Source organism: Malania oleifera, chromosome 7 (assembly GCF_029873635.1).
Source record: "Malania oleifera isolate guangnan ecotype guangnan chromosome 7, ASM2987363v1, whole genome shotgun sequence".
In the NCBI taxonomy this organism is placed as follows: domain Eukaryota; kingdom Viridiplantae; phylum Streptophyta; class Magnoliopsida; order Santalales; family Ximeniaceae; genus Malania; species Malania oleifera.
Genome location: NC_080423.1, coordinates 16,752,591 through 16,768,131, shown reverse-complemented (window position 1 = coordinate 16,768,131; position 15,541 = coordinate 16,752,591). Strand labels below are relative to the sequence as shown.

The 15,541-nt window shown below is 37.3% G+C and overlaps 1 protein-coding gene across 1 annotated transcript in view; it reads right to left on the bottom strand.

Moving 5' to 3' along the window:
* Positions 1-3,810: 3,810 nt before the first annotated feature.
* LOC131160603 (protein ACTIVITY OF BC1 COMPLEX KINASE 8, chloroplastic) overlaps positions 3,811-15,541 on the bottom strand; it is a 71,640-nt gene continuing 59,909 nt past the window's right edge. The window contains exon 21 of the mRNA XM_058116437.1: positions 3,811-4,405. The gene's annotated coding sequence lies outside the window, so the exon portion shown is untranslated. The remainder of the gene's footprint in view (positions 4,406-15,541) is intronic.

Sequence of the window (15,541 nt, the reverse complement as noted above, 5' to 3'; positions counted from 1 at the left end):
GTTATTAGTCCGATAAGGCCCGTCCCCCTACTGTCTGGTCCAGGTGGAGGAGGAGAGACGCAATACTCCCTGACAGATACAGGTTGGGGCGTTACATATTTTCGGTAGATTTAAATAAAAATGCGGGTAGATTTAAATAAAAATGCGGGTATGATCAATTCCACATATTTAATTTAACTCCAATATATTTAAATAAAACCGATACAATCAAATCCTTACAGTTTAATTTAATTCAAATATATTTAAATAAAAACAGACATGATCAAACGTACGTATTTTAATTTTCTCAGGCATATATTTAAATAAAATAATTATCTCCATATTCATATACTCAATTTAATTGGGTAAATTATAAAATAAAATATGACATGATATCCCCATATTCATATACTCAAATTTATTCGATTAAATTTTAAATTAAAAACTGACATAATCTAGTCCACTAACCCTAATTCTGAAGTGGTGCCTACGGCATGCAGAAGACGAAATTTCTCCAATCAAAACTTTGAAGAATGGAATTGGGACCCGGGAATGACGTCCATTCTTCAATTTCGCAGAGAAATGGAAGAGAAGTTGTGTGTGTGTGTGTGTGTGTGTGTGTGTGTGTGTGTGTGTGTGAGAGAGAGAGAGAGAGAGAGAGAGAGAGTGGAGAGAGTGGAGAGTGAGAGATTGCAAAGGGGGGTTAGGAAATTTGTTTCCTGAAGGATCAAGAAGTATCCTGATCCTTCAGTAACCTATATATATATATAATTTTATTATATTATATTATATTATTATTTAATTAATAATTATTAATTAATTAATATTATTTTATTATTTTTAGGATTGTTACATTAATCATGTATATATGTTTTTGGGATCGTTACACATATTATTTTCCTTCTTTATGTAGATGATATGATTTTAACTAGAGATGATACAGATGGGATTAAAAAGTTGAAATCAGAGCTACACCACCACTTTGAAATGAAAGATTTGGGACCCCTAAGATACTTTCTTGGCATTGAGGTAGCTTATTCTCCTAAAGGTTATCTCCTCTCTCTCAATCTAAATATGCAGCAGATGTTGTTCAAAAAGCTCTTCTTATTGATACTCGAACTGTAGAAACTCTTCTTGAACTCAATGTTCATTATACCTCTTTTGATGGGGTTCCATTGGCGGATCCAACTCTATACCGTACTATTGTTGGCAGTTTGGTTTATCCCTCCATCACTCAACCTGATATTACATGTGCGGTTCATATTATGAATTAGTTTGTCTTCTCTCCAACTACGATCTATTGAGCTGCTATTCTCCATGTCTTACGTTATATCATAGGGACATTGTATCAGAGTATATTACTCCCTTCTACAATTACTTTCGAAATTCGTGCTTATTCTGATGCTGATTGGCCTAGAGATCCTATAGACCGCAAGTCCACAATTGGTTTCTATATTTTTCTTGGTGACTCTCTCATTTCCTGGAAAAGCAAGAAGCAATATGTAGTTTCTCGTTCTTCTACTAAGGTTGAGTATCGTGTCAAATAGTTTGGTTGTATTGGTTACTTGCTGACATAAGTGTCTTACATACTGAACTCACTCCTATTTATTGTGATAACACTAGTGCTATTCAGATTGCTCATAACTCTTTATTTCATGAACACACTAAGCATATTGAAATTGATTGTCCTCTCACACGTCATAATCTTCACCTTGGTACCATCTCTCTCTCCCATTCATTTCCTCTACCATGCAGTTGGTTGACTTCTTTACAAAGTCACACACTATTAGTTGTTTCCAGTTTCTAATCGGCAAACTCTCTCTCTTTTTTTCTCTGCATTAGATCATGAATGTTATCATATATATGCAAATGTGACTCATGTATAATGAGATGAATGTGCAACGATGCATCCCTCCTTCCGCTCCTCTTGTGTGCATTGTTAAATTATTCAATAAGGTGCACAAATATCTTCAAAGATAAAACTTTCTATATATTTTCTCATTTTCCACAAAGAGGAAAATAACAAATTTAAATAATTAGTAATAATTTGCTATTCAAACAAAGTCTTGACAAGGAAAAAAACACTTAAATTGAAATAAAATATTTAATGTTGTGGGAGAGAGGTGGAGAGGATGAAAAGGTCATACATGTCTAGGTTTTCTTATGAAGAGGTTTAGAAAATCTCTTTTTAAGTTTTTTTGTCTTTGTTATAGGGAAGTCTTTATATGCAATGGCTCAAGGGATTGAAACTAATTTCATTTACAAGATCCCATGCACACTCCATTATCAAGCTAAAAATTAATCTTTGGATTGATGAAGGAATTATTTAATCATTTAGATTTGAAAATTTGAATTAACTAAAACAACCCAATATTCCTTTTAACTGTTGTATGTTAAAAGAGCCTCACAGTTCTTTTATTGGATAGACAATATATACATTTTTTTAAAGTAAGGTCATTACTTGCCTATTCAAAACAACCCAAAGCAAGTAGAGAGGTTAACAACAAAAATTATAAGCTAACCTAACATGACACCATGAATGTCAATTCCTAGCTTGCTAATGGTGCAGCTAGAGTCTCTATATAATGATTTTCGTGTTCAAACTTCACACCATAAATAGAAGTTGAACTTAAATAAGTATAAAAATAAAAAGTAAAAATTAAAAAGTGAAATGATAAGCTAGTCTTTATTCTATCAACTGAAATATAGTTTAATCCTTATATTTTAGTACAATTAAGGACTTGTATTCATTAATTTTATTCAATTAAAATTATCATTTAAACTATTTAATAGTTATGAATTAGAGACTAAAAATTAAGAGAATGACCTCCGTTTTATACAATTCATGAATAGAACTTCTTGAGATTTTTGTACTCCTAATAAAGAATAATGATACATACGTGTAATAACAATATAATATTATATATATATATATATAAATATATATATATATATATATATATATATATATATATATATATAAAAGGGAGATTCAATATTTTTAGAGCATGAAATAAGTAAGTCCTTAATTATACTAATTAAAAGTATACAAATTATAATAAATTTTATTTAATAGTATAGAAAATAACTTGTAATTTCACACAAAAATAAAGATTTCAACATTAAAATATGGGGAGTCAAAGTTCAAATGCCAGTCAATGTCCAATTGTCCAGATGCATGATTTATCAGATATGCGCGTTCACATCCCAATCAATGAAACAAAAAATTATCAATGTTTTTTCTACTAAAAACTTTTTACAATTTTAAAAATAATTATTCGTTCATATTTAAAGTTAAAAAATTAAAAAATATATATACTATGCTTATGAAATACGGACGCATTTTATTGATTTGGATTGCCTTTAAATTGTTTACTCTGATTTTTTTTTTTAAAAGAAAACCAATACAACTATTATAATTTAGATACCTTGCGTTTGGGAGGATAGGATTTGAACCTTACAATTGGGTTTATATTTGGATTTGTAAGGATTTGGACTAACATAAAATTAGACTCAAGTTTCTTTTAAATTTAGAAAAATCCAAACTCAAACCCTGTAATCCATGCTCCAAACTTGGAATTGTCAAAAACTGAACAAGACTGCATACACTTCCACCTGTAATTCTGTTCAAGTTCAACCCATTTCAAATTTGAAGTCCTAAATTTGCATTACCAGTCACAATGCTGATGAAATTAAATTTTAATGTACAATACAAATGAGTCGAAAAGAACCATTTACATGAAGATTATTAGATCTTGGCCGACATACTGAATTTAGACTTTTGAAGTAACTCTAACAATGTCGTACATTCTTGCTCAAAATAAAAGCAGATGGGAATAACTATTTATCTTATAATTAATCATTGCAAATTATGCGTACTTATTACAAACAAGACTTGGCTAGGATGCTACACAATGCCATATCTACAGTACTGCTTTAGAAAGCCAATGCTACAATGGGGGCAAAAGCAAGTCACCAATGGTGATCAGCCTGTCGACAATTTCATCATTAGAACACTGGCGAGGGACTTGGAACAGAAAACAAAATGGGCGGGCTAACCCATTGACAAATCATGATTAGCGAACCACCAACAATAAGAAAATGCAGCTTTTCTCTGCAGAAACTGGCCCAAAATGACCATACAGCAGCTTCTGCACAAATATAGAAGTTGAAGGCCTTGGAAAAAGTTGTTGGAATTGGAACAACCATATATCAAACAATAAGAAAATGCAGCTTTTCTCTGCAGAAACTGGCCCAAAATGACCATACAGCAGCTTCTGCACAAATATAGAAGTTGAAGGCCTTGGAAAAAGTTGTTGGAATTGGAACAACCATATATCATGTATCTCAAGCTCTTCCACATTCAGTGGTTGGACGGTTGGCACACAGGCTCCGAACTCATATAAACTGAACCTTCAGCCCAAATCTAATGCACCAAACGAAAATGAATTGGTGAGGGATGACAGTACAAAGATAAGAAATTTTACAGTGATATAAAGCACCAAGTTGACAACTATAAGATAACATTCCCACTTGCTATCAGAGGAATCTTACAAATCATAATAAAGTATACATGCATACAGAGACAACTGCAAAACAGTACATCTTCCAGCATTTAAATAAGTTCTGTGTTCGTAGAAAAACAATAATATAATCAAGAAAAAAGAGATGGGTGTCTACCAGCAGCTTCATTTACTCATAAATGCCATTGCTTTTGTTTTCGTTTTGTTCTTTTATTTTAAAGTCATTTTATTGCATGTTTTGGAGGTAGCAACACTTTTTCGGGGGTTCTTTTTCAATATATGGTGGCAGAAAACAAAAATTCAACTGTCATTATTTGCCTATGGAAAAATTCAAATACACCAGGCAAATGCTCAAGCAAGAATTAACCCATGTTACATCAGGCAGCCAATTGATAGCCCCCAGCAACTCATCCTAAACTCTCTCAAGATTCACTGACAAGGTTCTACTGGAATCCTGAAAGAAGAAAAGATTGGAAAAAATATATTTTTCATACATTTTGTTCTTACATACAATCCAATATTTAATACAATAACCTATTCTAATCAAGGAAATAATTTCCTATTAAATGAAATCAAATCCCCCATAATTACTCACTAATTACTCACTAGGTTGACATTTTAACACTCCCCCTCAAGTTGGATCATAAATGTTAATCATTTCCAACTTGTTAATAAGATCATCAAAACTCTGTTGTCCCAAGCCTTTAGTGAGAATATCTGCAGTTTGTTCCTTGGTTGGTACATAAGTCATACATATAATTCCCTCTTCAATTTTTTCTTTGATGAAGTGTCTATCTACCTCCACATGTTTAGTCCTGTCATGTTGGACTGGATTAAGAGAGATGCTAATAGCTGCCTTATTGTCACTGTAGAGTTTGATAGGAAGGTTTACCAGTACCCGTAATTCCTCCAATAGTTTTCGTAACCACAATCCTTCACAAATCCCTTGAGCGATTGCCCTGAATTCAGCTTCATCACTACTATAAGCCACCACATTCTGTTTTTTGCTTCTCCAAGTCACGAGATTTTCCCAAACGAATGTACAATATCCTGTGGTGGACCTTCTATCTTCCACTGATCCTGCCCAATCTGCATCTATAAAGATCTCTATTTCCTTGCTCTCACATTTCTTGAAGAAGAGTCCTCTTCCTGGGGATCCCTTGAGGTATCTAAGGATCTTGTATACGGCATCGAAGTGAACTTCCTTTGGTGAGTGCATGTGTTGACTTACTACACTAACTGCAAATGCAATATCTGACCTAGTATGTGATAGATAGATTAGTTTGCCAACCAATCTTTGATACCTCTCCTTTTCTACTAGTTTTCCACAATCTTCAACCCTCTTTACTGTTTCTATCGGGGCTTCGCTGGGTTTGCACCCTAGCATGCCAGTTTCAACTAGGAGGTCAGTAACATACTTTTGTTGAGAAACACTAATCCCTTTTTTTGTTCTTGCCACTTCCATGCCCAAGAAATACCGCATCTGTCCCAAGTCTTTAACTTCAAATTCAGTAGCCAGAACCTTCTTCAATCTCTCCATTTTTACAGTATCATCACCAGTAAGAATTATATCATCAACATACACTATTAGAATTGTTTTCTTACCTCCTTGAGACTGTTGGAAGAATAGTGTATGGTCTGATTGCCCTTGTCGATACCCTTGATTCTTTAGTACCTTTGCAAATCTGTCGAACCATGCTCTTGGAGATTGTTTGAGGCCATATAATGATTTCTTTAAATTACACACTCTGTCTTCTTCACCTGTTCTACTGAATCCTGGTGGTATAGTCATGTAAACTTCCTCTTCTAATTCTCCATTTAAGAAAGCATTTTTGATATCAAGCTGTTGTAGTGGCCAATCTAAATTGGCTACCAGGGACAAGAGAACCCGAACTGTATTTAAGTTTGCCACTGGTGCAAATGTCTCAGTATAGTCAATGCCGTAGGTCTGTGTAAAGCCTTTTGCAACAAGTCTGACTTTATATCTTTCAACTGTTCCATCAGATTTACATTTCACTGTGAAAACCCATTTACAACCTAGTGGTTTCCTCCCTTTCGGTAGATCTATCAACTTCCAAGTTCCATTTTTTTCTAGGGCTCGCATTTCTTCCAAGACTACCTCTCTCCATTCTGGTATTTCTAGAGCTTCCTGAATGTTTTTTGGTACTTTCATCCTGTCCAGATTAGAGACAAATGCACGATATCCTGTAGACAAACTTTTATAAGACATGTATTTCGACCAAGGATATTGAGTACATGACCTGATTTGTTTTCTGATTGCAATAGGTAGATTGATATCATCAGGTGCAGAATTGTCAGAAGAAGACTCAATTACCAGATCATGATTATTCGGAGCCATCACCGGGTCCAACGCTATTTGTGCTTCAGATATGAGGTTCTCCTTCTCCTTTGTTTTCGGCTTTCTTGAGTAAACCAGTATGTCTGCGTTGTTTTGTTCTCCTGCATCTCCCCCTAAGAGTAAGTGTTCAGTTGTGTTTGGCAGATCAGGAAGTACTGTAATGGAAGACTCAATAGACGGGCCAGGGAATGAAGTAACCACAGATTCAATAGTAAAAGGATCAAAGAACCGATCTTCACTCCTCCATTTCTCCCCCTGAAGAGAGGACTTTGAGAAATAAGGAGTGGTTTCAAAAAAGGTAACATCAAGACTAACGAACAGTCGTTTTGAGACCGGGTCATAGCATTTGTAGCCTTTTTGGGTAGGTGAATAACCAATGAAAACACATTTAATGGCACGAGGATCCAATTTATCGCGGTGGTGTGCATGGACATGAACAAACGCAGTACAGCCAAAAATTTTCAGTGGGAGACTGGAAGGGAATCGAGAGTTAGGAAAGTTTTCCCGAAATTTCTGTAGAGGAGTGACAAATGAGAGTACTCGACTTGGCATTCTATTAATGAGATGTGTGGCTGTTAAAATGGCATCGCCCCAAAAATAATGTTTCATGTGGGTAGTAAACATTAAAGCCCGAGCGACTTCAAGTATATGTCTATTTTTTCGTTCAGCAACCCCATTTTGTTAAGGGGTATCCACACAAGAACTTTGATGAACAATCCCATGATCTTGAAGATAAGTTCCCATGATGGTATTGAAATATTCCGTACCATTATCAGTACGTAGGATTTGAATATGAGTCTGGAACTGTGTATGAATCATGGTATGAAAATTGATAAAAATGGAACGGACTTCTGTTTTGTCTTTCAGTAAGTAGACCCAACACAGACGAGTATGGTCATCGATAAAGGTCACAAACCATTTTGTATTGGTGCGATTTAGGGAACGTGAGGGACCCCATACATCACTGTGAAACATAACAAATGGGCGAGATGGTTTGTATATGGATGATGGAAACGAAGTACGACGATGTTTAGCAAGTTCACATACTTCACATTGAAACTCAGAAGCCATTTTATTTGAACAAAGAGAAGGAAACAAACGTTTTAAATATTGAAAATTAGGATGACCCATCCGTGAATGCCATAATAACAGTTCACTATTTTTAGAAGTAGATGCAGAATCACAAATTGCAGTATTACATAATTCACTCAAACTTGCCTCCTCAAAGTAGTAGAGTCCCTCATACGCTTTAGCAGTGCCAATCGTCTTCCCCGATGATAGGTCCTGAAAAACACAATGGGAGGAAACAAATTTAGCGGAACAATTTGAGTCTTTTGTTAACTGACTGATAGATAACAAATTGCAAGATAACTTGGGGACATGTAAGACTGATTGTAAAGTTAAGGAATCAGATATGCGAATACTTCCTTTTCCAACAACTGGTGAGAGAGATCCATCTGCAATTTTTACCTTCAAATTCCCGGCATATGGGGAGTAGGATGAAAAATATTGATATGACCCAGTCATATGATCGGACGCACCCGAATCAATTATCCAAGGGCATTTGTAACAAGATGTGGTTTTTAAAGCTGTCAGATGATTACCTCGATGAGCCAGAGAACCAGAGGAAGACTGACCCGATGTTTGCATTGATGAAAACATCTTATATAACTGATCCAACTGTTCAGAACTGAATACACTGCCGAATGGGGTATCATTGTTCTGTCCTTATGATCTTTCATTTGACCCGCCAGTGTTGGCCTGGTACCCACGATTTTTGTGGTATTGTCTCGGTTTCCAGTCTGCCAGTTTTCCATGAATCTCCCAACAGGTATTTTTTGAATGACCTGTTTTTTGACAATGTTCACACCACATTTTACCTCTTTGTGGCCGTTGACTAGGTCCTCCTGGGCCTTTTAATGCAAGGGCTGAAGCGTCCGGCCCGATGTGCAGCCCATCTAATTTTTGGGCAGATCCACGTGCAACCGGGTCCAGCCCAGCGGAATCACTTTGGGGTCGCAACATTACCCGTCTCCTGTTCTCCTCCCACCTGACCTCCGCGAAAACTTCTCGGGTTGAAGGGAGAAGGCGCCAGCCAAGGATCCGTCCTCTCACGTCATCGAGCTCTCGATTCAGGCCGGCAAGAAACTCGAAGACCCTCTCGTTTTCGAGCCTCCTTCGATATCGCGTGCTATCGCCGGAGCACTCCCACTCTTCGTCGATGCTCAGATCGAGCTCCTGCCAGAGATGACTCATCTCCATGAAATACTCGGTAACCCCTCTCTCGCCTTGCCTCATCTGCCACAATCGGGTCTTGATGTCAAAGATTTGAAAGTAACTCTCGCCATTGGAGTACGTCTCGCGTACGGCTTCCCAGACCTCCTTCGCCGTCGGAAAAAACAAATAAATTTTTCCGATTGATGGTTGCATTGAATTGACGAGCCAAGCTGTGACCATGGAATTTTCGGACCTCCATCTTTGCAAGGCGACGGCGTCGGATGGATCTGGTTTCCTTCGCTCACCGGTAAGGTAACCAATCTTTCCTTTTCCCTCAATTACTAGTTTAATGGACTGAGCCCATTCACGGAAATTTTTTCCGTTTAATTTTTCCAGTGAAAATGGAAAAACTGTGTTATCATTCAAACTCCCACCGGACGTAACCTCTAAATCACCGGTGATGTTTGTGGCAGAGATAGAATCTCTGCTGTCAGCCATTGTTTTAGCTGGGTTTAAGAAACCCTAAGCTTTGATACCATGAAAGAAGAAAAGATTGGAAAAAATATTTCTTTCATACATTTTGTTCTTACGTACAATCCAATATATAATACAATAACCTATTCTAATCAAGGAAATAATTTCCTATTAAATGAAATCAAATCCCCCATAATTACTCACTAATTACTCACTTTCCTAATTTGTTTTTTATTTACAAAGATATTCTAGGTTGACATTTTAACAAATCCAGCCTTACAAAGCTGTGCAAAAGACATTTAAACCTTCACAATGGTTTACCCAATCAGTTTCCAGCACATTTTATATTGCTATTCTCTCAAGTGGCATCTGTTTTTACATAAAAGACGACGGCCTTGTCTAGAGGACAAAATTTCCTGCATTAGAAGGGACGACATTTCAATAATGATGATAAAGGAAACCCTGCTGGAGAAACCATTAAGATCAGAGAAGGATCATAGTAGTGGTCTTAAGGATTAGTTCATGGCTCCCATATGATTGTTAGCTTTCAGAACACATCCAAACACACCATACACGGTAGGTAACATGGTAGGTAATAGAGAATAGTTCAGCCGTTGCAGATACTGTTGGTCAAGACTCAAGACCATTATGCCAAGTAGATTTCAATTAATCTCTTATTTGTTGCCAGGAACAAAAAAGCTTCTGATTGAGATAATCTGGTGTCTATTACAGGTGATGGCATGGCACTTCTGTTATTCACCTTCAACACCAAAATTGAGTTCACACATCAAAAGAATTGATGTGTCAGTCCTAATAGTACAGACTGTGGGCCAATGGGTTGACATCAAGTTAATTACCGGTTCCTAGGAAATCACTGATCTTGCTGCTGGTGTGTGGATTGAATCCTTCACACTCTTTGCAGTTTTGTACTCTTAGGTCCCCTCATTTCTTTTGTTCCAACTGCAGATCTATTCACTCAATTATGGAGCCATCAGCTGTCTCGCAAGGGATTTGCCGTTTCTATTGTTTCCTGTGGATTGGACCAAAAACAATTCTTGAAATTAGTATATTTTGATACTTAGTATCCATCTGATGCTCCTAAATAAGCAACTCCTAGCTCATATCATATTATATAAGAAGCAATCAGTACAGAAGCTCAGGGTGTTGCACTCGAGCACCCATGAGCTCCCATCTAGTATGCTGCAGAAAAGCTTCCAACTTCTGATTGTATATCAGAAAAATCACCAATATAAAAACATAAATGGCTATTTTGATTACAGAAATTAAACGTATAGAGAGCTATAAAACCTCCCAAAAAATACAAAAATACCCTTACCCTATATTCGGTGAGGCTTAGAATTTGAATTTGTACTGAATTAAAAATAAAACGTAATACAAAATTGTATTGAAATTTATCCAAATCCACTCAAATCCAAATCCAAGGTCCAAAATTTATGCTCCCAAATGCAGCATTATACTTTTTACAGCTAACACCATCACAGATGGTAGTTCCCCTTCTTCTACAGCAGATGGCTTTCCTTCTTCAAATGTTTTCCGATGTCTCTCTATTTCAATGTTTTTTGCTTTCCAATCTCTCCATTTAATGCATTTTTTTTTTCCTACTCTCATTTTGTCCTACATGTGACTCATCATGGTTGGCTTGCTTCACTATACCACTCCAAACTCCCCCTATTGCATTCATGTCTATAGTTAAAGAGTTGTATTGAATATTGAGTTGGAACTAATATAGGTTCATAAATTCATGTACGAGGCTCCATTCATTTATTTTCAATCAAGTATAATAAAAGTTTCAAGAACTCCAATTCTTTTGGATAAGAAACAATATAAATGGAAAAAACAACGTACAATGAAACGAGAACAAATCCTCCAAAGAAACAAAAAAAAAAAATACAAACAATTAGGAGACAGCTGCCCTTCCAATCTCTTTGCAGGTCAGGCAGTGACATCCCACTAAAAACTCAAATGAATGAGCCCAAGAAAAAGGCTATAAACTCAACTCTACCCCATAACAACCAAGGGAAGATTGTGCGATCCTTAAATATTCTTGAATCTTGAATTCTTCTTGATCCAAAGGGTCCACAAGGTAGCAAAAACAGCAAATCTCCATAAAGCTCTCCCCTTGTAGATTTACCAAAACCCCAACATCTCACGTCAAGGAAGTCCCCGTGACCTGAGGAACCACCCAAGATAGCATTGCAAAGATAGTTTGCCACCCAACAGTGAAGGAAAAGGCATGAGTTCATTTCATTGGACTCTCGGCACATGGAGCATATATCAGGACAGAGATCTTCTGCACTGTAAGAGGTCATGCATATTAAGCCTATCGAGAGACGCAATTCAAATGAATGCCCAAATCTTAAAAGGAACTTTAGCCTTCCAAATGATGTGGCTCATGAAAATGATTGGGCAGAAAGAGGTTTTAGGAGATGAAGTAAAAAAGATCCAGTAGAAAAGAGACCTAAATAAACCCCCCCTTCCGGACTCTCTCAACAGCTTTATTTTTAGGAAAAAAAAAATACAGAACATTAAGCAAGATAGTGAGCTCATTAATCTCTCTTTCACTGATATTCCTAAAAATCAGAAATACCAACTGTGGCCCATTCCGAAAGGATGAGCTGATAGGTGCATTGTGAAGAGTGAAAATCTTAAAAATGCAATATAGCAAAACCAAGACCAGCCAAGCATCCTCCCCAAACCAAACAACTTTTGCCACCACCCACTTTGAAAAGGGAGAGAGGATAAAAAACAAGCAATCTAGAAAACAAATTCCTAGGTCTACAAAACACCAACACTTCAAAGAGGCCAAAGCATTGGTGACATGCCTCTGACGACTCGATATATGTCCAACATTTATACAGCGAAAACACTCTTTTTCGTTTCCTTCAGTCCTTATATACAAAATCAAAAAATAAAATATAAAATAAAATAAAATAAATAAAAAGAAGCGGGAGAAGAGACAAACGTCAAGAATAGAGATTCAACTCTTAGGTAAAGTGGTAATCCAAGATGGAATCAGAGCCACGACAGATCCTATGTCATTTTGATTTTCTTTCCCATCATTGATCCGACCCTCAAACACCTAACCCCATCATCGAATCAACCACACCATGAGTCAGCCAGACTCTAACGCGTCTGGTAGCAAATATGCACCCATCATCATTCAATCTAAAGGTTCTTCTTTCAACGCAGGAATTATCCTCAATGAGACAAATTATGATATACGGTCTCAAATTATTGAAATGCATATTGACGAAAAGGAGAAGCTCTCCTATACTCACGGCACCTCGGCAATCCCTGCAAAGGAGGATGCAGGGTATGAAAAGTGGTATGCGGATAATCAAAAATTCAAGAGATGGCTTTTCATGTCTATGACCCCAGATATTATGAAACGCTACCTTTGCTTGCCTACGACTCGTGATATTCGGAAAGCTCTAAGGCTTTCTATGATGGATCAAATGAGTTGCAAGTATATGCCTTGAACCAAAAAACTTTCTCTGCCAAACAAAAGGACAGAGCAATTTCTGTGAATTATGGAGAATTGACCAAAATTTTCAGTGAATCAGATCACCATGATACAGTGATCATGGAGAATGAGAAAGATGTTGAAGCTTATCTCAAATCAGTGCAACGTCAACAGGTGCACATTTTCCTTGCTGGATTAGATGGAGATTTCAAACAAATCTGTGATGAAATTTTGCAAAAGGACCCTATTCCTGAACCCAAGGAATGTTATGCCTTGATTCATTGTGAAGCTATCCGCCGCACAATGATGAATGGCGACTCTAAAGACCTTGACACCTCAACAATGGTGACACACAACCGGACCTCTCAAAACCCGCCAGACCGATCAAAGTTGAGTCATCAGAAAAATGGTGCAAACAAAAATTCAAACAAATGTACTCATTGTGATCGGACCAGCCATACCAAAAGTATGTGCTTTGAACTTGTCAAGTATCCAGAATCGTGGGATCACAATCGTGATTCCTGCCGGAAAAATTCTAGGAGGCCCACCTCTACCACGTCTGTTGTTGAAACCAAAGAGGAGAATGATGCTACTGACACTGCTTCCGCTCACGCCATGACTACAACTCCGACTAGTAAGGCTTCCGTTATCTCTACACCTGTTTCTAATAGTACATGGATAATTGATTCGAGTGCTACTGCTAATGGAACACCACCGTTATTGGGGAAGGATCCGTGACCCTTACTGAAACTTTATAGTTAGATTATGTCTTAGTTGTTCCTTCTTTAAACTATAACATGTTGTTAGTCTCACAAATAACCATTGCCCTATCTTGTGTTGCTATTTTTTGGCCTGACTTTTGTGTGTTCAAGGACATCCAAACAAGGCAAATGATTGGGTGTAATATTAAACGTGGGAAGTTGTATTATCTCGACTTGGTGCGGAACAGCTCAAATAAATCGTATCAAGTCTTGTCTATGGATAGTTCGCAAGGGGAGGACAGATCTGAAATCTTGCTCTGGCATGCATCGACATCAGGGACATGCATCTTTCGGTTACTTGAAAAAAATTATTTCCTTGTTTATTTGCACGATGTAGTGTTTCTTATTTTCAGTGTAATGCATGTGAACTTGCAAAAAGTCATCATACTTCATTCCCATTAAGTTTGAATACAAGTATAGTTCCTTTTACGGCCATACATTCTGATGTTTGGGGTATATCACATGTTCCCACGTTGAGTAGTTCACAGTGGTTTGTTACTTTTATTAATGACTGTACAAGATCAACCTGGGTATTTTGATGAAGAAAAAAAGTGAAGTGAACTTGCTGTTTCAAAATTTCATAAAATGATACGCACATAGTACAATGCTCAACCTAGAGTTCTTCGCAGTGATAATGGCGGGAATATATGAGTTCTGAATTTCAGCAATTCTTGAAGTCCCAAGGTATTATCCACCAAAACAACTGTCCCCACACAACTTGGCAAAATGGGGTAGCTGAGCAAAAAAACCATCATTTGTTGGAAGTTGTTCGTGCTTCTTACTGGGGAGAAGCGCTGATATCCTCGGCATATTTACTTAATAGGGTACCATCCAGTACCATTGATTTTCGCACACCATCCCAGGAACTTGCTGAAGCTATTGTTGCTCCAGCTCTCCAAAACTTACCTCCCCATGTTTTTGGCTATGTGGCTTTCGTCCATCTTCACACACATTGGCGCAACAAGTTGCAACCTCGAGCACTGCAATGTGTGTTCCTTGGATATGCTCGACATCAAAAGGGGTATCATTGCTATCATCCTCCTACACACCGCATGTTTGTTACCTTGGATGTTGTGTTCCATGAAGCCTCCATGTATTGTCCCTCTGAGTCTGATCTTTAAGGGGAGCATCCGAAGGAAGTTCAGACTCTAGACTATGATGAAGGTATAGCTACCACCTTTGATGCTAGTAAGAACACTGATATACTATCCACGAAAAATCATGAAGTGAGTGATGAATTGGAACTAAGTGGTATACATTTGGATCAAAGTGGTGATACACACTCAGCTAAAGCACCTTCATACAAGGCTCTCACGCCCCAAAAAGCTGAAACATCACCACACCCATCACCTGCCGAGGATCCTTATCTTGTAACCAAACTTGTGAGAAAAGAGTTGCAACAACGTCAAACTAGAGGTAGTCCTAAACCCACATATGAACCCGAACTTTCTAGTAAAGTTAACCCTACGAGCTCTTATATGTCTAACCATCATCTGTCGAAATCAAATCAGTCATTTTTAAATCAATTATCTACTATATCTATTTCTAACAGTGTGCAGGAAGCCTTAACTGACCCAAGGTGGAAAGAAGCTATGAATGAAGAGGTGGAGTCCTTGCTAAAAATGAAACTTGTTGGGTGTCGATGGATTTTTACTGTGAAACACAAAGCAAATGGCTTAATTGAGCGATTTAAAGCAAGGCTCGTGGCAAAGGGATAAACCCAGACATATGGAGTTGATTATAC